This window comes from Silurus meridionalis, chromosome 3 (genome assembly GCF_014805685.1).
Source record: "Silurus meridionalis isolate SWU-2019-XX chromosome 3, ASM1480568v1, whole genome shotgun sequence".
Lineage (NCBI taxonomy): Eukaryota > Metazoa > Chordata > Actinopteri > Siluriformes > Siluridae > Silurus > Silurus meridionalis.
In genome coordinates, this window is record NC_060886.1 from 12,567,606 (window position 1) to 12,593,713 (window position 26,108).

At 38.2% G+C, this 26,108-nt stretch overlaps 1 long non-coding RNA gene across 6 annotated transcripts; it reads left to right on the forward strand.

Moving 5' to 3' along the window:
- The first annotated feature begins 1,806 nt into the window (after positions 1-1,806).
- Positions 1,807-25,206, forward strand: LOC124382894. 6 transcript variants are annotated; one of them, XR_006925138.1, is made up of 16 exons: positions 1,807-1,985; positions 3,476-3,644; positions 3,795-3,927; positions 4,385-4,483; positions 5,462-5,531; positions 5,634-5,705; positions 5,846-6,077; positions 6,206-6,312; positions 7,475-7,583; positions 8,147-9,266; positions 9,383-9,494; positions 15,673-17,975; positions 18,191-18,318; positions 18,453-18,529; positions 20,778-20,881; positions 24,489-25,206. It is a non-coding gene; the product is annotated as an uncharacterized LOC124382894 (long non-coding RNA). The 6 variants fall into 6 exon arrangements; XR_006925140.1 differs by lacking the exon at positions 4,385-4,483 and having other exon boundaries at positions 15,673-17,129; positions 17,870-17,975; XR_006925141.1 differs by lacking the exon at positions 4,385-4,483 and having other exon boundaries at positions 15,673-15,838; positions 16,401-17,975.
- The last annotated feature ends 902 nt before the right edge of the window (positions 25,207-26,108 follow it).

Sequence of the window (26,108 nt, forward strand, 5' to 3'; positions counted from 1 at the left end):
TACTTCAGGTGCATATATTCAAATTACACACTTTCAGCCAAACAAGTTCCTAAAGTCAGCATGAACTGAAGGCGATGTATAATATTTTTTTTATCTGACTTGCACAAAATGCAACAAAATGTAAAGTGTTTACACCCAAGCTGTGGCATTCCAAGAAAAGGAACCTGCTAGCAGGCCTCTCTTCATAATCTGTACTCTTTAGAAAAGATTGCCCTTTATCCGGTTCTTGACCTCAGAGGCTACCTGTGGTTGCTTTTATACAACTCCAGGGTGATGGCATTAAGGTGTTCTTGGAAACTTGTCTTATCCTCATTATTACTTCCAGGTCCAACACAATCTGTGAAAGGAATACGGTATTGTGCAGTACATCATGATTAATCGAATTCACAGAATAAAATATTTAAGATTGAAACATCAAACTAATTTATAACTTAAGGAAAACTAAACCAAATACCTCATGTGAACAAGCAGAATCATTATATGCCATTATATCTAGTGTTTCTCTTCTACATTTTGCACTCTGAAATAATGTAAATGTTTAATGATGTAAATCAGTGTTATGGGTTCTTAAAGATATTTCAATGACGTAATGTTATTCTGTCCAGCTGCTACAATACCGAATAAGTGATTATCGATATGTTTATGTAAATGCTACTCATATGCAAAGTAGATTTATTTTAGTAATTCAATACAAAAAGAGAAACTCATTATATAGTTTCATCACACACAGACTGATATATTTAAAGTGTTTTTTTTTCTTTTATTTTGATGATTATGGCTTACAGCTAATATAATCTCAGAAAATTTTAATATTGTGAAAAAGTTCAATATTGGAGACTTGTAGTATCACACTCTAATCAGCAAATTAAATCCAAACACCTTCCAAGGTTTTCTGAGCCTTTAAATGGCAGCTCAGTCTGGTTCATGGGCTACAACTGATGCATTCTTGTGTCTAACCACTCCTGAACCAGAGACAATGTCAGAGGTGTCTTACCTGGGCAAAGGACAAAAAGGACTGGACTGTTGCTCAGTAAGCCAAAGTCCTTGTTTTAGATGAAAGAAAATGTTGCATTTCATTTGGAAATCAAGGTCCCAGAGTCTGGAGGAAGAGAGAAGAGGCACATAATCCAAGTTGCTTGAGGTCCAGTGTAAAGTTTGCACAGTCAGTGGTGGTTTGGAGAGTCATGTCATCTGCTGGTGTTGGTCCACTGTGTTTTATCAGGTCCAAGGTCAGTACAGCCGTCTAACAGAAAGTGTTAGAGCACTTCATGCTTCCCTCTGCTGACCAGCTTTATGGAGATGCTGATTTCAATTTCCAACAGGACTTGGCACCTGCCCACACTGCCAAAAAGACTAATACCTGGTTTAAGGACCATGGTATTTATGTGCTTGATTGGCCAGCAAACTTGCCTGATCTAAACAAAAAGTTATACTTAGTTGAAATGACGTGTTATCTACTGACCATTTATCAACCATGGTTATCTGGGGGGAAAGGGGAACAGAACATAAATAACACTTTACAAACAAAATATGCATTAAACACTAACAAACTAACTGGAAAAATGAGAGACAGGCAAAGGTTCACCAAGTCACCTTTCTAGAACTCACTCTAATACTGGTATTTTTTTTCGGAGTCTTGTTGATGTTGATAAATGTATTTAATGTGTTGTAAATATGTTTGGTTAATCAGTGAATAATCAGCGCAGTGGGATGCAATCAACCTATTAATTATATATTTCTCCTTGTTTCGGCTGCTCCCGTTAGGGGTCGCTAGAGCGGATCATCAGGCTCCACTCCACCCTGCACTCTACATCTGCCTCTTTCACGCCAACTACCTGCATGTCTTCACTCACCACATTGATTGCTTTATTTATTTATTTATTTATTTATTGCGACTTTTTAATTCATTGATTAATAAATCAATTAATCAGTGGCGATGACGTCGTTGTATGGAGATCCCAAGGTCCATTGCGATTTTCCACTCGGTAAGTAGAACAGTTCATTAATATAGATGGGAACAATGCTTAAATTTACGGAACAAAAACTGTTTATTAAGGTCAAAAAGTTGTGTTTAGAACCTTTAGAAGTGCAAGGTAGCAGTTTCGTGATGCAGTAAATCAGAGGTCCCCAACCTTTTTTTTGCGCCACGGACCGGTTTAATGGCACACCAGATTCTGTGACCATCGTATGTTGTGACCATAGAGGGCGCTGTTGCTAAAATGCAGCTTAAAATAGATCGTCTAGAGAAGTTCGCTACGCAAACAGCGTAAATGCAAACATCGGCATCCCCTGTTCATTAAATGTTGTTGCGAGAACGCGCTTAGCGCTGTGCACGTTACCTTGAACGCGCGTGGAGAACAGTGCCCTCGTGCTGCAAAGAAACAGTTGCATGCGCCATTAACTGTTCATAAAAGACTCATTTACAGTACTTAAAAAAAGCTATTCAAATGCTTTTGCCTTCGCTATTCTCTTGACTGCTATTTTTAAAACTACCCTAAAAGTTATTTATTAATTAAGGCTAATATAATGTAGTCAGATGTGGATGCTTAAGACTGTTAATTGTGTATATATTTTTATTTTATTCATTATGTTAACATTATGTATGAAAGTGTGTGTGAATTCGGAAAACATTTGAATTATTGTTATTCGGTAATAAATTGCTGAATAATATAGTGGAATTCATTATTGTTCTCCATATTCATTCTAGTGATGCATAACTCCCCATAACACCCCTTCCCCCCGCCCCACCCCCATTTCACAAAACAACTTCAGTGCAGAGTTGATAATTACAAGCGAAATAAAGTGCTGAAGCGCAACAGTACTTCTGCAGATGATACAAGCACTGTTTCAGAAAATAAGAAGAAACGAAAAGATTTCTATGGCTGTATTATATTGGAATCTGTGCCTGTCAATATGGATGTGCAGATGATGGGAAAAAAAAGAGATGCAAGAAATGTTCATGACAAATGACAGGAATGAAAAACATTAAGACGTTAATGTCAGACACCTTGGTATCTCAGAGAATCTGGTAAAGACACACAGCTCCTTAAAGAAGAATGGCCGTACCTATTCTCACTTGTTGGCATGAAGAAACACTTCAAACTTTTAACTGGTGTCCATCTAAACAAGGCATTTTTCATGACAACTACATTTTCAAAGGTTCTTGACTACTTACAGTCTCGTCCAATTAAGAAGTTAGCTATGCCTGCAGAAGACAGAGCTGAAATCCAAATTAGTCGTGGACCCTCTGGGGCAGTGTTGATGCTACTTTCACACTTCAAAGAGGAGCATACAAAATGTTCCACATTGTTGACAAAGCATGCATTGCAAATGAGGTGGAGACTGAAAGACTGCCACCCACACCATGCATTATTGTATGTAATAAGTTAGAGGCAATAGTATTTGTGTGCATTACATGCAAAAACTGAAACATTTAAAGTAATGGATTTGCCTGTGTGACTATTTTTCCCTACAGGAACGAGTCCAGTATCTGCAGCAGCTTTCATGGTGGCAGCAGACCAGGTGGTGATAATGGAAAATTTGAAAAGCTTCACTGATGCATTGGTTAGCATGTTCATCTGCTACTACATTTTCAACATGCACTACCCAGTGGAACTTGGGTCCACACTGGAGTTCCTTCAAAGGTAAATGTGCCCTAAGTCTCTTGTGATAGGGAATATTTTTTAAGCTAGATTCTTCTGTTTTTCCCAGTTTTTTTTTATTTGTATTACAGCGAGTTGATGTTTTGTTGATATCAAACATTTTTGTATTTCGTACTACTCCTTTACAAACAGGTGCATATTTAAGATCAATCCTGAAAAGGGCTCCAAAACTGAGCGTCTGGAATAGAAAAAGTGCAATGCAGTGAACCCGAAGGTCCTGACCCTTTTAACCCGGATTTCTGAGTTTAAATGGAGGTTTTAGTTGGTAAGTTGCTTATTGTCACTTTGCTTTCTTCTATTACATTATTGTACATAACTGAAAAATAAACACTCAGCGTAGACACTGCAGTGGCACAAGTACATTTTTTAATATATTATTAAATATAGGATACTGTACTTTTAACAGTGTAATTTATATAAATGAACAGATCACATGTTAAATGTTGACGACATGTGTAAAATATATAAAAGGTGCACCATTATTTATCATCAGTGTTACTTTTGTAAATTGCAACAGCTATCAAAGATCCTTAACACAAACACTTTGGATTTGATGACTTTGCCCCTGTGGCACTACCATATCAAGTAAAAACCAGCATTACGAAAATGGCATGCATTAATAAACATAACAGAAAATGACAGATGATCAGTTAAACTGTGCACACCCATCTTGGTAAGAAGAAAGCATCTCTATCATCTGTCAACAAATATATGTTTTCTAGACCCTAGGAGGATGATATGAGCCAGCGTTGGACTAGGAGAACCCGTGGAAGGAATTTAAGTGTTTTGTTGGTTGGCACTATTGATGGTTTTAAGTGCAGGTTGTTTTTTTATTTTATTTTATTTCATTGCTTTTATTTATTTGATGCTTGTTTTAAAGAAGCCAATTATTTTGAGTTCTTTACTGTTTAAAAATGTTAGGGGTTTTTTTTCAGTTAAAAAATGGGAACTTTCCATACTGGACCAAGGCTTTATTCTTAATTAAAAAAAAAGGTTTGTAGTACCGTAATTTCCGGACTATTAAGCGCATGTATAAGCCGCACCCACTGAATTTGACAAAGATTTTTATTTTAAACATAAATAAGCTGCAGACCCAGACTCAACGTGTTAGAACGGCTTGTAACTAAACAGTAGCCCACCATGAAAGTCATTGTTCACTGTCTTCCTCCTTCCTTTCACAATTATTTCTCTCGGGAGTTTTTCTTTTGGCATCGTCGTGCGTTTAAAAATCACCATCGGTGAAGTTTTTCTCCCGATGCTGTGCAGCTCAGAACACAGGTGAAGAGTGTTTTTTAATGCCCGGTTGTTTTCAGCATGACAAATAATTCTCATTTCCTGTTGACAGTCCAAATGAGCGGCAGGCAAACGTCAGAGGAACCGCATCCATATTTATGAAGTGGTGCGGCCCGATTCAGTGGGAGCGCATCTGATTTAATATAAAGAGTTTAATTGGTTTACCTGAACCAGTTCGGCAATTTCATTAGTGTAATGTTTTGGTGTTCAGTTTTTTGGCTTGAAGTTTGTGAAACCGGGAAAAACCCAGGAAAAATCCATAAATAAGCCGCTATGTTGTTTAAGCCGCAGGATTCGAAGCGTGGGAAAAAAGTAGCGGCTTATAGTCCGGAAAATAAGGTATTAGGCAAGTGAACATTTTGTACTCAAAGTTGATGTATTAGAATAAAATAAAAAAAAACAGCAAGCACAAGGATTTAATTGAGTTTGACTTTTCATACTATTTATTAAAAAGGATCTTACGATTATGATAATTTATATTATTATTATAAATTTTTTCCCCCCAGATGACAATTTGTTTGGATACGGTACTATCCAAACTACTGGCCTGGCATGTCAGCAGACATAGAGAAATGGGTAGGCTTATGCACTGTATCAACATTTCCCTTACTGACTTCATAAATTCAATACCTTTTTAATTATATAGTAATAAGAAATTCATATAATTTAAATGTCCAGGTATCACAGTGTACAGTGTGCCAGAATCATAAGAAAGATATAAAGCTGAAAACAGACCGCAAACTGATCAAGGTAAGAAGAGCAAACTTTTTAAATTAAATTATAATATAATAAAATAATTTTTACACTTTATTTCTTGATATTTATAAAATATGTAAAATCTTAATTTCCTAATAATCATAACCATTTTCAATTCATGTCTGTTTTTGCAGGTCAAGACTCCATTCGAACTGGTTGGAATGGACTTAATTGGAAAGTTGGCCGAATCTGACCAGGAAAATCAGTATATATGTGATAATAGATTATTGCACGAGATGGGCACAGGCATATCCCCTTAAATCAAAGTCTGCTGCAGAAGTTACACAATCCATATAAAAATTTGTTTAGCAACTTGAAGTGCTGAAACGAATTTTGACAGATCTAGGCAGAGAGTTTGTCAACACAGTAAGTAAATTCTGCTTCACAAATATTTTTATTTATGGAATGTTCTTTGTTGTGTAAACATTTTTAGATAAAATGACAAAAAACGGTTTTTAACATATTATATAAATATGAATAAATATCTTCTGTAGATCAACACTGAGGTCTGCAAAATGCTTGGCATAAAAATAAGTCTTTGTGCCCCATACCACCCTCAGACCAACGGATTGGTGGAGAGGCTCAATGGCACTTTACGGAGGTGAAGAATGCATCCACAACAGTTAATAAACATAAGAACATAAAAATTACATAAGATTAATTTGTTTTTCTATACATGGTACCTGTTTAGATTCAGGAAACACCTAGGCCTTGATGTTTTTTAGATGAATGCATGTTCCTTTTGTTTAAATTCAACAAAAGAGGTGAATAACACAAACACATAAGAATTTCACAGTGAATCGCTGAAAGCATGTTCTGTAGACAGAATAGTCCAAATGTGAAATATTTGTATTTAACAGCTGTATGTTATGTAAGACAGAGAACAGGAAATGTAATATAGTGGACTGTCTCAATTCCATAGTCAAACATGGAGATGGAAGTTGTAATGGGTTCTGGTTTTGGAGCATGGAGGGTTGGGGATACCAACGTACATTTTCATCATGCTATTCCATCTGGAATGCGGCTTATTGGAACCGAGCTCTGTAATCATTTTTTAGAGAGAAAACAGTTGGCTGGAATGTTATCTATCATGGCCAGTTACCACAAGAAATACATTTTTAATTTGTGATGAACAACACTTTGGCAAATTTTACAGGAGGCATGGCAAAGTATTTCAGCTGAAAGTTTGCAGAAATTAACTATCCAGATGCAGAATCCAGGGTTGTGATGTTAAAGAATGTCATTATGCCTGCAGAAACAAAGACAGTCCTTTCCAGGAAGTCACAGGAAAAACAGACTTTTAATACACTTTTTTTTTTTACAGTCTATATAACAGTTTGTCAACTGTTACCTCGTCTGCCACCATTATCTTTAAAATTTTTGGTACATTACGTTTAATAACCGAATTGTGTCCTTTCCACCCTTTTTTTTTTTAAATTATCAAGAATAATAGCAGGATTCAACCAGATTCATCATGGTATAGGCTGGCCAGGCTTGGTGTCAGGTATTCACTCTGCCACGCCCCCCTCGGTAGCTGTCAGGTATTCACTCTGCCACGCCCCCCTCGGTAGCAGTCACGCTGCCTCGTTATCCCGTGCCTCCCTTGAATGCCGACAGCTGTGGCTCATTAAAGATTAGACTATATAAACTCATGTTCTCGAGTCACAGAAATGTTTTTGCATGAGCTTACTTTGTCTATGTATTTCCACATTCATGATTACTATTAGCTTATTGTACATTTTTAGTTTTGTTCTGTATTTCAGGTGACAAATAAGTGGGCTTATAATGATACTGATGAAGTAGATTCTGTTAAAGACCAGTGTGCAAACAGATGATGATGTTCTAAAGCTTAGAAGAACCAAAAGCATTTTGGTATGACCCTTCACACTATTAATATCAATAATTAGTTGAAAGACTGAAGTAACTCACTATTTGCAGAAAGAATTATTTCTTTGATAAGTTGTACGATACAAGTAATAGTGGCAATCCTGAGAACATTTCCACTTTGAATTCTAAAATGGCGAAACTGTTTCCGTCCGGTAAGCTTTATTTTTATTCTTTAATATATATTATAACTTAAAGCATAGCACCATGCAAACTTAGCGTCTGTGGTGTTCTGTGGCTTTTATTGAATTTTTTTCTTTTTTGAGTCTTGCAGTAATATTTCCCCAGATATTTTAGTTGATTTATGCTAAAGTGTGCCTTTTTATGCTCATCATTTAACACACTTAAATTAGGTTCAATAAATTAAATGTAATACAATTAAAATAAAATTAAGTTATTTTAAATTTACAGTCTGAGAGTACTATGAATTTTACTCAGTCCCTTGTAGAATGCACACCATCCTTACACACAATATAGTTATTGAGAAAACAGTTAGTAAGTAAGAAAACAAACAATTTGCATGAGTAATTTGTTGTTTTTATCTTATTTAGATTTAAATGAGCTTTGTAGGATCAGATGACTCAAGTGTGGATAGTGGAAAGGAATATATTCCAAATCCCAAGGACAAAAGCACAGACAGTGACAGCAACTTGGAAATAGCTACGCAGACTAGAAGCAAGTCTCCCATTAAGAGCACAGGCAAGTCTTCCGGTCAGAGCGCAAGCAAGTCTCCTGGTAAGAGCAGAAGCAAGTCTCCCAGAAAGAGCTCACACTTCAAATTTTCCAGCCAGTTTGGGTCCAAGGAAAATAAACAAACTGTTTTGATAAACAAACTGTCCAAGATGCTGATGATTTCATCCAGCTTTAAAAGAAAGTTGGAAATTTTATATGGCGAGCCAGGCCCTAACTCAGCTTAATCAAGCCAAATAGAATGCTCCTCAACTGCTACCATTAACACAGGATGTTCAAAATCTTCATTTCCATTTATCTGTAAAACAGCAGCAATACTTAATTATCCTAAACTTCACCCTCAAACTGGAAAGACCTCGCTAAAGTGACGCTGGCACAAGTTATCCTTTTCAACCGTCGGAGAGAAGGAGAAGTATCCAGAATTTCCTTGTCTGCTTACTTATCTAGAGACGCATCAGAAACACAAGAAGAGGAGAACCTGGCTCTTACACCACTGGAGCAGAAGCTGTGCAAACATTTTAGGATAGAGAGGAAGGAAATTTCCTCTTCTCTTCACCCCAATCATGAGGGAATCGCTTGATCTGTTGACTAAGAAGCGAGAAGAATGTGGGGTTCTGAGGAAAAAATAATTTTATTTGCATTGCCACATTCTCGTAGCAGCTTCAGGGGTTACATTTGCCTCAAGGAGTTTGTGGGAGAATGTAAAAAACTAAAAAATCCAAGAGTTTTAACTTCTACAAAGCTCAGGAAACATATTGCAACCCTCTCGACCGTTCTGAATCACAAGAACAATGAACTCGATCAATTAGCAGATTTCTTTGGGCATAACATTGACGTCCATAAAGAGCACTACTATCTTCCAGAAGGCATGCTTCAAATAGCGAAAATAACTAAAGTACTTCTGGCTTTGGAATAAGGATATTCTATAAATTACCCTTTTAGAGACTGTTGACAAGGAGGATTCACAAGATATTATTTAAGGTTTGTGTCTTTTTTTAAATCTATTTTTTATTGGTTATTGATTAAATGGTCTGTTATTGGATGATAATTCTTACTACTGCATATTAATTTTGTTTGTGCCTTGTTTTTGTCTGCAGGTTTCCCTACTAATGTAGTTATGCAAGAAGCACAGGGATTAGGAGATGAGGCTACAGTGCTGCCCCTGCTAGAAGGTACCTACACTCTGCCCAAAATCAGAGTAAATCAAAGGTTAGTGGAATAAGTAGATTGGTGACCAGTGTATTAAATAGTAATACATGCAATACACTGAATTATAATCTTATAAAATCTATATTCTGGATCACTGCAAATTGATTTCTTTTATAGTAAGAAGAAAAGTAATTCATCAAAATAATCTTCATCCAGCCTATTTTCTAAAGCCACTTTGTTAATACAAAATTTCATATTTTAAACTTCATATTAAAAAGCTGCAGTAAATCGAAAAGTAGCCGTCAACTACTAATAGTTGATTGTAGTAAGATTTTTAATCAAGTCAAAAGTCAAGTCAAGTCAAGAAGCTTTTATTGTCATTTCAACCATATATAGCTGATGCAGTATACAGTGAAATGAAACAACGTTTCTCCTGAACCCAGGTGCTACATAAAACAACATAAAACAACAGTCACAGAACAGAAGAACACAGGGCCAGGAACTAAGATCCTCGCCACATAAAGTGCATGTGTGCAACTGGTGCAAACAGTGCAAAAGACAACACAAGACGGTGCAAAAGACAACACAAGACAGTGCAAGACAATACACAAAATATAAAAATAGCAGTAGCTCCGCCAGTAAAACCTGTCGTCACAGGATAAGGTGCACAGTAGCAGAAATGTAAACAGAATTTTGCAATTCTATAATAGTATAAAAATATGATAGCAGCAATCAAAATAAAGTGATCAGTGACCAAAGGATTGACAGAATATTGTGCAAAAAGAGCAAGTCCCGGAAGATCAGCAACAAACGGCATGTAAACATTTTGCTATAATGAGAGGTGTGAATGGTACTGAAACCTGGGTGTGTGAAGTGAAGTGTATGTGTGTTGAGTCCGGTTGTACAGATCAGTCACTCAGTTGTGTGTAAGTGTGTGTGTGTGTGTAAGTGTGTGTGTGCGCGTGTGTGTGTGAGAGAGAGAGTTCAGTCCAGATGTTTGTTCAGGAGCCTGACGGCTTGCGGGAAAAAACTGTTACACAGTCTTGTTGTGACGGCCCGAATGCTTCGGAACCGTTTTCCTGATGGTAGGAGCGTGAAGTATGTGTGTGACGGGTGTGTGTGGTCATCCACAATGCTGTGTGCTTTGCGGATGCAGTGTGTGGTGTAAATGTCCATGATAGAGGGGAGAGAGACTCCGATGATCTTCTCAGCTGTCCTCACTATCCTCTGTAGGGTCTTGCGATCCGAGACGGTGCAGTTCCCAAACCAGGCAGTGATGCAGCTGCTCAGGATGCTCTCGATGGTCCCTCTATAGAACATGGTCAGGATGGGGGGAGGGAGATGAGCTTTCCTCAGCCTTCTCAGGAAGTAGAGACGCTGCTGGGCTTTCTTGGTGATGGAGCTGGTGTTAAGTGACCAGGTGAGGTTGTCCGCCAGATGAACACCAAGGAATTTGGTGCTCTTGACGATCTCCACTGAAGATCCATCGATGATCAGTGGAGAATGGTCACTCTGTGCTCTTCTGAAGTCAACAACCATCTCTTTGGTTTTGTCCACGTTCAGAGACAGGTTGTTGGCTCCACACCAGGCTGTTAACCGTTGCACCTCCTCTCTGTATGCTGACTCGCCGTTCTTGCTGATTAGACCCACCACGGTCATGTCATCAGCAAACTTAATGATATGATTCGAGCTGTGCATTGGTGCACAGTCATGAGTCAGCAGAGTGAACAGCAGTGGACTGAGCACACAGCCCTGAGGGGCTCCAGTGCTCAGTGTGGTGGTGCTGGAGATGCTGTTCCCGATCCGGACTGACTGAGGTCTCTCGGTCAGGAAGTCCAGGATCCAGTTGCAGAGAGAGGTGTTCAGGCCCAGTAGGCTCAGCTTCTCGATCAGGTGCTGGGGAATGATTGTATTGAATGCTGAACTGAAGTCTATGAACAGCATCCTTACATAAGAGTCCTTGTTATCCAGATGGGTGAGGGCCAGATGGAGGGTTGTGGAGATGGCATCGTCCGTGGAGCGGTTTGGACGATACGCAAACTGCATGGGGTCCAGTGTGGGTGGGAGCTGGGTCTTTATGTGCCTCATGACAAGCCTCTCGAAGCACTTCATCATGATGGGTGTGAGTGCAACGGGACGATAGTCATTGAGGCAGGACACAGAAGACTTAATAATTACTTGATAGTTTTTGATGATTGGTAATGACTAATAACGTATCTTATTATTAATCAATATTATAAATAATCAATTACTATTAGGTAAATGGCATAATTAAACTATTAAGTAATTGCAATGTTGTTTTTAAAACATTTTAAAATAGTATCCAACATTTCTATCTTGTATTGTGTAAACTATTTTCTGTGCCAGTGTGCCCAGGCAGAAGTTCCCTCCTCTGTCCAAAACAAGACCAAGTCATCAAGAAAAAGAGATGAGTTTAGAAGAGTGAAAAAGATTGTGTCAGGTATCCACCTGCCACGCCCCCTTCGGTGGCTGCCATGCCTCTGCTCTCTCATTAAAGCTCCCGGCTTCAATCACACACACCTGGGACTCGTAAACACTCATCCCCGGCTCCTACTCATGGGCGTAAATCCCCGGGGGAACGGAGGGGACATGCCCCCAATTCAAAAATTAAGGAGACAAAAATTATTTAGGGACAGGTAGAGCAGGGTCAATCAGATGTACAGTGTCAGGTAAGTGTGTTGTGCTTTTATTGAAGGGATAATGACAGAATTTTTTGTGGGGTGAACCATTTCTTTAATGTTTTCGGAGTTGTGGCTGTCCAGCAGATGAACATCACAGGCTCACTAATTTACAGTATGATCCGTCAATTTAACAAGTGTAATGTAAACAAGTTAGTTATTATGAGTATGGAAAACATCTTTTCCTGCATTTTTTCTGCTTCAGGAGTCAGTCTGTTCTGCGACAGTGAGAGTAGAGGAAGGGGCAGATTCAGAACCAGGAATGGAGCCGGAGACAGCAGAACAAAGAGATGGTATTGCCAGCACCAGAACAGGGAGCACAGTTTTTAGTCTCCATCTTAGTGCCTGCACAAAGCCCTACCAACCACCTCCCCAGTGTATCGAAAAACAAATACTTTCAAATAAGTCATTGACATTTCAAGAGAAATTGTATCAAGACTTTCCATGGCTACATTACAGTCCAACAGTGAAAGGGGTCTTATGTTTTTACTGCAACAAAGGTGTTTCAAACCAGTCCTCTTTAGGTCATAGACCTGATGCTGCTTTCGTTAGTACACGCTTTAGAAATTGGAAGAAGGCCATTGAAAAATTTACATCACACCAGACCTCTCAAGCCCACCGACATTATGTGACTGTCACTGCACCTCAGCCAAACCCAGTCAGCGCCCAGTTATCTAGTGCATGGCATAAACAGCAGGAGGTGGCAAGACATTGCTTGAGAAATTGTTAGCTCTATGCGGCATGTGGCAAGGCAAGGACAATCGTTAAGAGGCCATACTGAAGAAAGTGGAAATCTGTATCAGCTCATAAAACTTAGGGCAGAAGAGGATGATCCAGTTTTATTGAAATGGTTAACAGATCGTGCCACTGCATATGTAAGCCCTAAATTGCAGAATGAAATCCTGAACATTATGGGCAATACAATATTCCGAGGGATTGCAAGTGAGATTAGGTCTCCAGCCCTTGTTCAGCTTTCTGTAATAGTTGATGGCATCCAGGATATTTCTGGTATTGAGCAGGAAAGTGTCTGTCTGCGCTATGTGGACCATGACCTTATACCACACAAGGAGTTTATTGGCCAACAGTCCAAGGCATTGCCAAAATGGTTACTGATGTGTTGTTGAGGCTAAATCTGCCAATGTCTGCTTCATGTGGGCAAAGTTACGATGGTGCCTCCAACATGGCAGGAAAGTACAATGGTGCACAGGCAGTAGTGAGGAAGCAGCAGCCATCAGCCCTCTATGTGCATTGTGGGGCACATTTTGTCAATTTAATCATACAGGCTGGCTGCTCAGTCTCCCCAATAATCCGGGACTGCCTTTCTTGGGTCCATCAGTTGGGCATCCATTTCAACCAGTCAGGAAAATTTAAGAGAATGTTTGAAAACATAGTTACCTCTGAAAATTAACCCATCACCACACTGAAACCTCTATGTCCAACCAGGTGGACTGTGCGTAATTCTGCTATAATAGCTGTGCTAGGGCAGTATGAGCGGGTCCCTGTTAGTCCAGAAGAGATGGCAAAAAGTGCATCTAGGACAGCTTCAACTGCCAGTGGCTTATTTGAGCACTTTAGTAAAAGTAAGACTGTGTTGGGTCTTACACTTGTTTCTGCTGTTGTTGGAGAACTTGAGTGCCTAAACATATCACTGAAGAAGAAGACCCAGACTGTCTCTGGTATGCAGGATGCAGTAGATTGTGTACGATCCTACCTTCAGGGAAAGAGAAATGACAAGAGCTATCTTGAATTATTTGAGAAAGCTACATCATTGGTAAACTCCATGAAATTAGTTGACCCTATTGAGACAGCAAATGCAAGGCGTTTTGCTGGCAAAGCAGTGGACCATTACAGGGCAGGGTTCTTCAAAGTATTGGATTGTGTGGAGGTTCAGTTTGGTGAGCGTTTTAACCAAGACAGTCTAAAGTCTCTGCAAAGCTTAGAGAATGTTTTTTTGACTGTATTGTTAACCCAGAGTTGCACAGAGGTACTCTTGCAGTACAGTTGCCTCTCTTTCACTAGAAATTCTCCTATAGCAGCAGTAGAGAGGCAGCAGAGGTCCTAAGGGGAATGCCAGTGGAGGTGCGTGGGATGTTTACCCAAGTTGAGGTCCTTGTCAGAATTTTGTTGGTGGTTCCAGTGTCCTCATGTGAAGCTTGAGAGTTGCTTCAGTGCATTGCAGAGACTAAAGACGTGGCTAAGGGCTACTATGGGCCAAGACAGACTTAACAGTCTGGTAGTCTGCAATGTGCACAAAGACAAGCTCGACAACCTTAACATAAACAACATATGCCAAGAGTTTGTGGGGCCCAGTGATACCAGGAAAAACACATTTGGTACTTTTGTTTAGTGTCTATTCATTAATGTAAGTTTGCTTTAAATTGCAGATGGTTTTTTTGTTGTTTTTTATACATAGAGCAGTTACTGTAAATTGATTATTTAATAATTGATTTTGTTACAAAACATTACTTTTTTTATATATATTTTTCACAATAACAGTAATTTTATTGTATGTTGATGGCTTAACTGTAAACAACACACACAATGCAATAAATATTTTTGAAGAAAAATCTGCTTTGTCATTGAACCTGAGAAAAAATAACCATAAAGTCTCCATGCTACAATAATAATGATAAAAGCAAAGTTTTTCACTGTGGGGACACTGTGTCTTTATAAGTACAATTTGACTGTATTATTTGTGTCCCCCCTCAAAAATTGCTCATGAGAAATTTTATATTTATTGTCCCCCCGTACTGTTAAATGAAATTTACGCGTATGCTCCTACATAAACCCCTCACTCACACTCACTTCCTGTCCGTTATTGTATGTGTTCATTGTTTTATGCAGGACTCTATGCGTTCCGTTCCTTCCGGACTCCACTCTCTTTTGTCCCCAGTGATGTTTATATAAAATGCCTAGAAGGCACAAATACAGAATCAATCACCTGAATCCTTCTAATCCAGTAAACATAACTGTCATTGTCCAATTTTTTCTTTTTTTGTTCCTGTACGTCAAGGAAAAAATATTCAAATCATGGGTGGAAATTTGGAATAATGAAAAATCACTTAAATATATTTATTTTGCTACTTCATATTTATTCTTCAGTGCATTTTATAAGTAAATATGTATTTAGTAATTGTGCTTTTTGCTACACATTCATTTAATAGGCTGGATGTATATTGAGAAACATTTCTCTTATCATCCATATGTCAAGTTTATAAAAAAACAACAGACTCCAAAAAGTTTATATCTGAATTTTGGCGTTGAAAAATTTAATAACGATAATAATGATCAAGATTCTTTTAATTACAGCATAAATACTATAATGTTTATAGGGCCTTGCTCAATGGCTTAAGAGTGGCAGCTTGGAAATCTCGGGAACCCACGACCTTTCGATCCGTAACCCAGAGCCTTAACCACTGAGCTACCACTCTCCCACACAGTCTACACAGCAAATTATGTTGCAGAACAAAATACCTTACATGCCTATTTTTGGTGGTTAGTCAAGAATGGGTTAATATGTTCTTTTTTTGCCTACCCAGGTAAACAACCTATTGCAAAACGAAGCTGGGCAACAGAGGAATGTGCTGCAGTTAAAAGGCATTTGAGAAGGTTCTTGGTGATGAATGAAGTACCAGGTAAAAAAAAGACTATCAGGAGTGCCTTGCTGCAGAACCTGAAGCCCTTGGAAGCGGAGACTGGAAAGCGGTAAAATATTTTTTTAAAAACCACATTTCTTCCCACAGGAGAACATTTCAGTAACAAAACAAAAGTGTTACTGATGTTCTGTTTTTTTTGTATTTCTCACGGTTGTTCTGAAAGCTAGTGGTATTATGACAACGTGGAAGCAATTAGGAACAACAGCAACTCGGCCACAAAGTGGTTGGCCAGGTTAAATTTCAGGATGGGGTCAGTGCATGTTGAGGCACACTGTGTGGGGAAGTGGCCAACTTTCTGCAGAATCGATGACTAAAGTCCTTCAAACTTCATGTGGCATTGTGTTTAGAGAGAACAATGGAAATCCCTGATTCAGTCTTTGAATTATTCAAGTTTAAAATATAGAAACCATTAATATCTCCAGATATAAACTGTTGTCCTTGTTAAGCTATAAAAACAGATAGAATTAGAAATGTGTGTGTGTGTGTGTGTGTGTGTGTGTGTGTGTATGTACTTGTTTTTATATCCCGGTGTGGACTTGGACCTGACTGCACACAAACCCGTTGGGACCTCATGCGCGGTGGGGACCTGAACCTTGGGGAACTGAACCCAGGCACATCCATTGCATATGATAGAAATAGCCATTTAACAAGTTTGGCAGGGTACCCCTGAAACTGCCACAGGTCCCCACGGGGTAGGTTTCACCAAACAAAAAGTGTTTGTGTGTATAAACTGTGTTTTAGAGTGCACCCTCTATGTTCAATGCTGGAACTACTGTGTGTGTATTTTTAAAGGGATAGTTTCATAATTTACTCAGCCTCACGTAGTTCCAAACCTGTATACATTACTTTGTTCTGCTGAAAACAAAGGAATTACTATTACTACCCCCCTTCTTTTAATTTTGCTCAGATCATTATGAAAGGATTATCGACATATTAAAATTATATGGCCTCTAATATACATGCATCATGTGAAACTAGTTTTTATTTATTTATTTATTTTATAATTTTGGCAAAATTGGTAGTTTATAAAACGAAAAAATATTTTGCCCCATTTAATAAATCATTTTTTTAATTCAGTACATGCATTCAAACAAAATGTAGAAATAGTAGTAGTATATAGTCATCATTGTGAAGATAGTTAATTTTATTAAAGGATATATATTTCGTAATTATTAAGATTAACATCACGCAGCTGCGGCCACTATTTTAGTTTGTAAAAAGTTTGGTCCGATGTGGAGAGACTAATTGGAGTGCAGATGCAGGAGTCATTTACAGCTATTTTGAGATGACAACGACATGTGACGACTCATCATTCTAATGGACGCATCATGGACAAAAAGGTAAGACTGTTTGTTTTACAACATAAATACCATGGTAAACTTAATTCTGGCTAATTATAGTCGTACTAGTACTATGAGGAGGTATATCGTCAAGTAAACCGATTGCTTTTAATTAAAAGGTAATTTAGCTGTAAGTAGCAAGGACATAGATTTAGGCAGGCCTAACTAACAAGCTTGTTGGTTTGCATCTTAAATTAAGTTTGGTAAGAATTTGCTTGATTATATAATGTGATTTATAGTTTAGACAGTAATGGACATCGTCTTCACATTACTACTTAATGGACATAGCTAGTCTAACGGCCTATTTGAGGGCATTAACCTAACGACACTTGTTCTGAACGTTAATGTTACCTCAAAACAGATGGAAAATAATAGAAAAACGTGTCCTGTTTATAATTGAAAAGTTTAACATTGGAGAGATAAGTTAATGATGGTGGTAATCACAAGTTCAGGCCTGCACTACAGTATCAGCACGTTATAGGAACAAGGGCTCATTAATTATTTCGTCAGTCATCGTATTCGTGATCCAAAAGACAATAAAATCCCGTGTCGACAGAGTACATATTTTCACTTAATTTGATAGCCATTTTCCGCATCTTGGTGAATGTCGCACCTGTCGTGTAATACCGTGAGTTCATGAGCTGGGACAACGATGGCTTGCGGTTTGGACATTGTGTAAAAGCATGTGTACTGTTTGATGTATGTGTACAGTTATTGAGTATATTACACCTTTCTAACAGACCAAATAAACCCAACAAAAGGATTAGCAAGGAGACCAAAGGCAGGTTTGAACGTCGCATCACAAGACTGAGAAAGCATCATGATGAATGTGCCAGGAGACAGAAGGTAGGCCTATTTTCTTGTTGAAATTTCATGCATGGAAATTAAAGTAGCCTAAATCACTGTACTCATTAGTCTGTATAATATTGTAGTTAAATTGTTCTTGTATTCTGTTAAGAGTGTCTCCTAAAAATGAATAGAAATCTAGTGGATTATTAGTACAAAAACATTGCCTGTATAAACTAAATATTAATATAAAATCAAATATTAACTTATTTCAGGCTAAGGAAAGTTCAGAGGAGACACCAAGTGCCCAATCATGCCTCACCAGACCCCAGATGATCAGGTCCAATCTCCCCTCAAGCAGGACATCCTTGCCTTACAGTTGATGTGCAGCAAACAATCCTCGGTAAGTTTGTGCATGTTAAAAATAATAAATTTTATATATATATATATATATATATATATATATATATATATATATATATATATATATATATATATAAATAAAATAATTTGACAAAACACTGTCAACCTGACCAGGAGGATTCAATGGAAAATATGGACATTTCCTGCCTTCAGATGCTACGAAACAGTCATTGTCTACAAAGAAATCAGTGGTAAGTATTCATTTTATAATATCTATACAGATGTTTTCATGATAATTATTTGTTGAGAGAGACAAAGAGAGATCTCGTGGAGCTACAGTGTGCACAACACAAAAGGCGATGACAGAGAGACTGTAGGGGTTTAAACTTACACTGGCTAGCAGGAGCCGCCTTTACACAAAATCCCATATGATGTGGTCACGTGACCTGTCAGTGGCTGGTGGCAGCTAGCAGTCTGATTCTGGCAGATCACGTGACCTGCCAGTGGCGAGCTGGTGGCTGGCAGTCTCAGCCCAGGGTGTCCGTGGGGTTTGTAAAAGGTAGTAAATGAAATTAGCCAAAATTAAGGGCATTAAAAAGTAATAAACGTCATTGGATGAGGTATTACATTTTCGAGCCCAATTTTTTACATACATTTTCAATTTGTGTTAAGTGCAGGCCTTTCTTCTAAAATTCGTGTAGATTTATTTATATGTTTATTTATATGCTTCAATTCTGTAATTAAAACATGGGGCATTTTAACGGCATTAATAACCGAGCACACAACTGATGCTTGTGTGCGCAATAAATCATTTCCGCGAGAGAACAGATCTACACGCGAGGAAACGGGTGCTTGCAAGCTTATTTTAAACCAGCACGCGCCCATGACATCTCCTCTGCATGCAAATCAACGTGCGTCATCATTCCCCACACTCGCGCTCAAGCTTCTATTTTGCTCACGGTAAAACTTTTTATTTTTGGTAGTCGTGGGGCGGGACTTTACTTATTTCATTATGACCTCAAATGTATTGGGTAATTCTGTTTTTCAGTTGTGTTGGATGATTAGACATGGCTTCACCAGGACAGGATACAAGTGAAAACTTTGACTGACTGACTGACTGACTGACTGACTGATTGATTGATTGATTGCATTATTAATATAATATGTCATTACCAGATACTATATAAGCTTTATTTATTTAGCTGTAGCTACTGGGGGGAAATGAGCCACTATCATATCAGTTCTGAGAACTTGAGAAAATGTGACAAGTGTCCATTAAATATTTGTATGTAATTAATATTGCTTCATGTGGCTTTGGATGATAGATAAATCACTTGTTCATATCAGTAAGCAAGCTTTTTATCATACTGTCAGTTTTGAGTGGTTAATATATTTTCTATGAAATACAGTATAAAGTGTTTTTAGCACTTTAACCCGCTGAAAGGTTGCTGTTGCAGTTACAGGACACAGCATGAATGATCAAACTCAATTTAGAAATCAATTTTTATATCTTACATTTAGTTTTTTTTTTTTTTTTTTTATATATATGTTCAGATGTGGTCAGGTGTACTCATACTGTGCACTGTACTTACTTTCAACTTAACTTTTACTGATTATTACAAAAATGTTAGATGATTAAGATGACTATAATTTGTTAGTATCTAATGCCTTTTCAGAATTAGCTGCAGAGGGACATAGTTTGCTTAAACTGAGCAACATTAGATATTAACAAATTAGAGTATCTGGTAAGGACATATTATATTAATAATGCAATCAGTCAGTCAATTAATAAAGTTTTCACTGACAAAAACAGAATTAACCAATGACATTCAACATAGGCCCAATGTTACAGGCAATGAATTCTGTCACATACTTACATAATTACAGTGTAAAGTTGCACTTTATTATTATCTGGTTGCTTCCACGTTTTATTTTTCCTCTTTTTATTTTCCACTTGGAAATTTGGTTCAAATTTTGATGCGTAGCTGTTCATTCAAATGTCCAACATTGTTATGCAATTGTTACTTTTTGACATTGATTAAAAACTATGGACAAAGGCACATTGTGACATCTTGATTAATCCCTCTGCTTTACTTAAATGTATCAGCTAAATTTATTTTAATAACACCTATGCTTACTTCACGGTCAATTCTTTTTTAAATTGCTCACACATCAGACTTACTAACTAATGATCTATGAAGATGTCTCCTTTCTCTTCTGTCTTTATTTTTATTCTCTGTGGGCGGTTTTTGAGTCCAGTGTTGATGTTAAGTTATAATGACCGTGTTACATTGTGATGCAATATATTATTCCATTTGGAAAGATAATTCATTTACGCCACTACAGTTGCAGCTTGAAGTTGTGCTGGTATAAAATAATATTTTGAAGGTATAAAAAAAAGGGTAGTAAAAGGTTTTAAATTCAACTTCTGTATATACCTTGCAGCCACTGTTGATCTGCGCATACATGTGTTTGATTTATATTTATCTCTTTTGCCAGGACACGGACAGTGATGCAGAGACAGTAATTCTTGATTTGACCAGTTCTTCTCTATCACCAAGGGCCTGTGATCGCCGGAGCTAAAGAGGACAGACAGTGTATTTGTAAGTAGTGCTGCAACAACGAGTCGATGTCAACGTACGTGAAATGCGTTGACGCGTCACATTATTTAAATTTCTCTAGAATAATGGCAGCTTCTGCTTCCGGGCACAGTGAAAGTGATAATGTGTCATATAAAGCCAGACCGCGACATTCAAAAGTGTGGGAGTACTTTAAACAGAAGCTGAATAAAACAGTGCTTTGTTTGCTCTGTAACACCGGTTTCACACTGCAGACACATGCAGTGCGGCAACAGGGCGAAAGGTGTGTGTGTTTGTGTGTGTGTGTGTGTGGAGAGCGGGAGCCGCAAACGCTCATGGTGCATTCACACTGCCAGCGTTTGTCTCACGCTGCTGATCCATGCCGAGTGTATTGCAAATACAGACGAATATTGTCCATTCTGTCATATTTTCCGGTGTTCTCCTCCGACCCCAGTATGTCTCTTGCTTTGATTCATTGTGGGCAGCGTATATCTGCTGCAAATGCGGTCGTTCCCCTCTGTCCCAAACACACATGCATAACATGCCGTATATAGGTAGTTTACATGATTACAGTAACATTAAAGTTAAGCTATGCCTGTAGTTTTAATCATTTAAACAGATCTTTGACGTTTGTGCAAAAACTTTTGGCAATGACGCTTTGGAAGTTTTTTTTATGCACGTGTATATCTTAAAAATAGACGACCAGTTATACACTCACCTAAAGGATTATTAGGAACACCATACTAATACTGTGTTTTGGCCTTCAGAACTGCCTTAATTCTACGTAGCATTGATTCAACAAGCTGCTGAAAGCATTCTTTAGAAATGTTGGCCCATATTGATAGAATAGCATCTTGCAGTTGATGGAGATTTGTGGGATGCACATCCAGGGCACGAAGCTCCCGTTTCACCACATCCCAAAGATGCTCTATTGGGTTGAGATCTGGTGACAGTGGGGGCCATTTTAGTACAGTGAACTCATTGTCATGTTCAAGAAACCAATTTAAAATGATTCGAACTTTGTGACATGGTGCATTATCCTGCTGGAAGTAGCCATCAGAGGATGGGTACATGGTGGTCATAAAGGGATGGACATGGTCAGAAACAATGCTCAGGTAGGCCGTGGTATTTAAATGATGCCCAATTGGCACTAAGGGGCCTAAAGTGTGCCAAGAAAACATCCCCCACACCATTACACCACCACCACCAGCCTGCACAGTTTTAACAAGGCATGATGGATCCATGTTCTCATTCTGTTTACGCCAAATTCTGACTCTACCATCTGAATGTCTCAACAGAAATCGAGATTTATCAGACCAGGCAACATTTTTCCAGTCTTCAACTGTCCAATTTTGGTGAGCTCTTGCAAATTGTAGCCTCTTTTTCCTATTTGTAGTGGAGATGAGTGGTACCCGGTGGGGTCTTCTGCTGTTGTAGCCCATCCGCCTCAAGGTTGTGTGTGTTGTGGCTTCACAAATGCTTTGCTGCATACCTCGGTTGTAACGAGTGGTTATTTCAGTCAAAGTTGCTCTTCTATCAGCTTGAATCAGTCGGCCTATTCTCCTCTGACCTCTAGCATCAACAAGGCATTTCCCCCACAGGACTGCCGCATACTGGATGTTTTTCCCTTTTCACACCATTCTTTGTAAACCCTAGAAATGGTTGTGTGTGAAAATCCTAGTAACTGAGCAGATTGTGAAATACTCAGACCGGCCCGTCTGGCACCAACAACCATGCCACGCTCAAAATTGCTTAAATCACCTTTATTTCCCATTCTGACATTAAGTTTGGAGTTTAGGAGATTGTGTTGACCAGGACCACACCCCTAAATGCATTGAAGCTGATTAAATAATTGTATTAATGAGAAATTGAACAGGTGTTCCTAAAATTCCTTTAGGTGTGTGTACATTAACACTATGCTGAAAGCTCCTGTATGTAAATGTGCAGATAAATGCAAGTGCATTTTTGTTTACTATTGTCACTAGTCAATAAGTAAATCATACTCAACTATGGTAATTTATAACCTATTATAGTAAACAACTTTCCCTAATTAGGCCTACTCTATAGCAATTTTATGATGAATAGCCTAGTATCATTAATTTTACATAATGTTTAAAATGCTTCTTGTGTTCATACCGCATGCGTTGGCAGAGCGTAAGCAGCGAATATTTTTTACGCTGCCCATGTTAACAGAAGGTGGAATTTACATGCAATGGCTCTCTATTGTACCTGATTCAGAACAAGCAGAAATCTGTGAGAAATATAACGACCCAAAGACAAAAGAACAGATTTTTGAAAGCTGTTATTTAGGAGGAGTAATAACCTGTTGAGTATTGCTGTCTTGTATGCTACAGCTGTCCTGTGCACAAAAAAACCTGTGTTCGCATCACAGCTCAGGCTTATTTGTTCATTAATGTCATCAGCGACGAATCGACTCAAATTTCATCACGTAAATGTCAACTTAAAAAAATCTGAAGTTGTTTAACCCCTATAAAATATATACATGTATGTGTACATATGTCTGTTTATTAGTTTTTTGACATTTAACATTTTAGCACATAAGCCTAAAATACAATGTCTACTTACTATCAGGATGCAGGATGTGAAATTTTGAAAAATGTTCATGTTACATATTTTGGTTGCAGACCTTTTTGAAGTATTGGAAAGTATTGTTTCGCTGACTATGAATCATTATCGTATTGAATTGTGAGGAACCTGCTGCACATCACGCGCACAGTTACAGCTCGTTCTGCCATTTGTTACGCTATTAGCTTTTATTAACATTTTAATGGTGTATTTCGGATATATCAAGTGTATATATATATATATATATATATAAGTCCCATTAAACATTTCGCATACACATTACAAGATGGTAATGCATGTACAAACTCCATTCATTGTGGTTTCTTCATTGAGTTGCTCGTATCTCTTAAGCTGATGTGCAAACTGCCGCAAAAGAAACTTAAATGTGCAGTGTCGCATCCTGAAGATCTTGAAATGAGCTGAAAGTTAAAGAATGACACTCATTCATTGCGTTTTACCATGTAATAAGTTCCGCGTCTTTATTAAAATCAACAAATTAATGATTCATCTCTGATCCCCCTACAATTTTTGGAATGCTACTTTTTATTACTTTACCCCCCCCTAATCCTGACATAAAATGTGTCTTCCTGCAACATGACCGCGTGTAGTTAAATGGACTAAACAAGGTGTTGAAGCAAATGACTTTGCCTCAATGATTTGAATCATTGAGGAATCATTTCAGCCCTAGAATGGACGATACTCTTCTGTATTTGCAGTACACATGTCACAGTTCAGCTGTGTGTTGCAAATGCTGCCAGTCTGAAAGCACAATGGGCGTGCGCTGCTCCCGCTCTCCATACTGCTTGCTTGTCCAGTGTGTCCATTTTTTTTTTGTTTGTTTGTTTTTTTTTTAGAATGTAGTAGTTACTACTAATTAAGGCCCCTATGTTTGTAAAAGTGAAGGTGGTACAAAGTGTTTTATTGTACATTTTTTTAGGCTTATTTTATTTTAATCTTAGATATACTCTGAACTCCCATTCAACCCTGCATACAGAAATCCACTTTGATTATGGTGTTTAACTAAAGCTATGTTTTTTATTTACAGCTTACCAAAAAATCCTTAAGCATCATTTCCACTTCAGATGATACAGTTAGCAGCATTGACATTAGCGAAGATGATTACGTGCCTGAATCTGAGAGCAGTTCTGAAGAGAGCCTTCCACAGCCTTCGTCCAGTCCCTCATCTCCCAATGTGACATTAGATGGGAATGTTGGTACTTCCTCATCTCATTCAGACAATGACTGCAGTCAAGAGGTTTCAGTGATGAAACTGAAAAAGACTGCAAAAGGCCAAAGAATGTTCAACAAAAAGCAGTATTGCTTTTACTGCTTCAAACCAATCTGCAAAATGGCAAGACACTTGGCTCAAGTTCATAAGAATGAGGTGGAGGTAGCAAAGGCTCTTTCTTTTCCAAAGGGTTCTAAAGAAAGGAGGATTAATTTGGATCTTTTGAGGAATAAAGGGAACCGTGCACACAACACACATGTTCTAAAAGCTGGCAAAGGAGTGTTGGTGCCACGGCAGCAATTCACAGCTAAACACTTGAATGTCAAGGACTACATGCACTGTTTGAATTGCGAAGGGCTGTTTAGACGAAAAGCACTTTGAAGGCATATGCAAAAGGTGCAACCTGGCTAAGAAGTACGAGGTCACAAAACAAGGTAGATCCAGAGTTCAAGCACTCTGTGCTGACGCACAGCCTGTTCCTGAAGGGGTAACAAAAAAATTATGAAAACTGATCAGCGACATGACACAAGATGAAGTAACACAGGCGGTTAAAACTGATACATGTATCATCAAATTTGGAGAACACTTGTGCAACAAAATGGGGAGCAACAAAACCAAGCACGAATACATCAGAACTAAAATGCGTGAGGCTGGAAAGCTGTTGGTGTGTGCTAGGAAACTGGGACATCTACAGAGTATTAAAGACTTTTTCATACCTGCAAACTTCTATCATGTTATCAAGGCTGTTAAAGATACCTCAGGATTCCGAGATGAAGATGAGGTCTTCACAGTTCCATCTTTGGCATTGAAACTGGGCCACAACCTTAAAAAAATGTCGGATATTGCAGAATGTGAAGCAATGATCGCAGGAGAGGAAAATGATGTCCAACATGTAAAAATGTTTAAGCAAATGTATGCCACAAAATGGAATGAATGTGTGTCAGCCTCAGCCTTGAAGACTTCTCCCTTTTACTGAGGATGTTAAAAAAAAAAATGCACATGCATCTCAGCAATCAAACTAATCTGTACCAAGAAAAGCTCAAACTTGAGAAAAGTCAGAAGAACTGGTCAATTCTTGCCCAAATAACTCTGTGTGAAGTAATTCTGTTTAATCGCAGGAGAGCAGAAGTTTCAAAAATGAGGTTGAATTCATATCTTCTCCGAAACATCTTTTACATTCCGATGTCGCTGATGCTTTATCTGAAGTTGAGCAGAAGCTCTGTCAGCATTTCCAATGCATCGAAATTAGAGGCAAGGGATACAGAAAGGTGCCAATACTCCTGACCCCAAGTATGATGGACTCCATGGAGCTACTTGTAAAGAATCGTCAAACATGTGGTGTACTGGATGAAATTTTTTTTTTTTTTTTGCAAAGCCCATGACTGAGAACTCATTCTACCATGGCACAGAATGCATCAGGAAGGTTGCCCACCAGTG